Here is a 984-nt window from a genome sequence, read left to right on the forward strand (position 1 = left end):
CCTATTGGTCCTACAGTGAAGTCTTGCTTTCTTCTGTTAAGATGTAATACATAAAGCTATCATCCTTGATCTTCTGCAGCAAGTGTTTCATATCTTCCTAATTTTCAGCAAGTGAAGTTGTATCATCTGCATAACATGGGTTGTTGATAAGTCTCCCTTAAATCTTAATGCCACATTCTTCTTCATAAAATTGTTCCATGAATTAATTGTTCAGCATTAATTGTTCATGCAAGTTAAATAGGTATAGAGAAAGGCTACTACATTGATGCACACCAATCCTGATTTTAAACCATGCATTTTGAACTTAATTTTAAGCCCTTGCTCTATTTGGACAATAGCTTCTTGGTCCAGGAATAGATACTAATTGAGCAAATTTAAATATTCTGTAATTTCATTTTTATCGATGATAGTCATAATTTATGATCCACATAATCAAATTACTTTGCATAGTCAATAAAACACAAGCAATCATTCTTCTGACATTCTCTACTGCCAGCCATTATTCATCTGACATCAGAGATGGTATCCTTGAATCCATGGCCTCTCCTAAAGCCAACTCGAACTTCTGATAGCTCTATATCAATGTACTGTTCTAGCCATTTTAAAATTATCTAAATCAATATTATACTGTTCTAAAATTTCCACATTCTGTTGAATCACCTGTCTTGGGAATGAGGACTAAAACAGTGTAATTATTTTACTGTTCTGTTGGTGGCATAGTCCACAGAGAGTTGTGCTGCTAGCCCCAAAATGGTTCACCTCTGGTTTGAGTCTATCATTAGCTGAACAGGAGAAAGATGGTGTGGAGTTCAGATTACAATATTATTTTGTAGCTACAGTTTGACTTTGCCATGCATATGAATATGCAACTGTGTATGTTAGCTTATTCACAAGGGGATTGGGTAGTCTCAACAATCCACCAGGGAATAGGCTAGTTTTACCAATAAATTGAGCAACTCAGCAACAGAAGGAGAGACATTTTCC

Source organism: Elephantulus edwardii, unplaced genomic scaffold, assembly GCF_000299155.1.
Source record: "Elephantulus edwardii isolate Elephantulus edwardi_28Jun2011 unplaced genomic scaffold, EleEdw1.0 scaffold00253, whole genome shotgun sequence".
In the NCBI taxonomy this organism is placed as follows: Eukaryota; Metazoa; Chordata; class Mammalia; order Macroscelidea; family Macroscelididae; genus Elephantulus; species Elephantulus edwardii.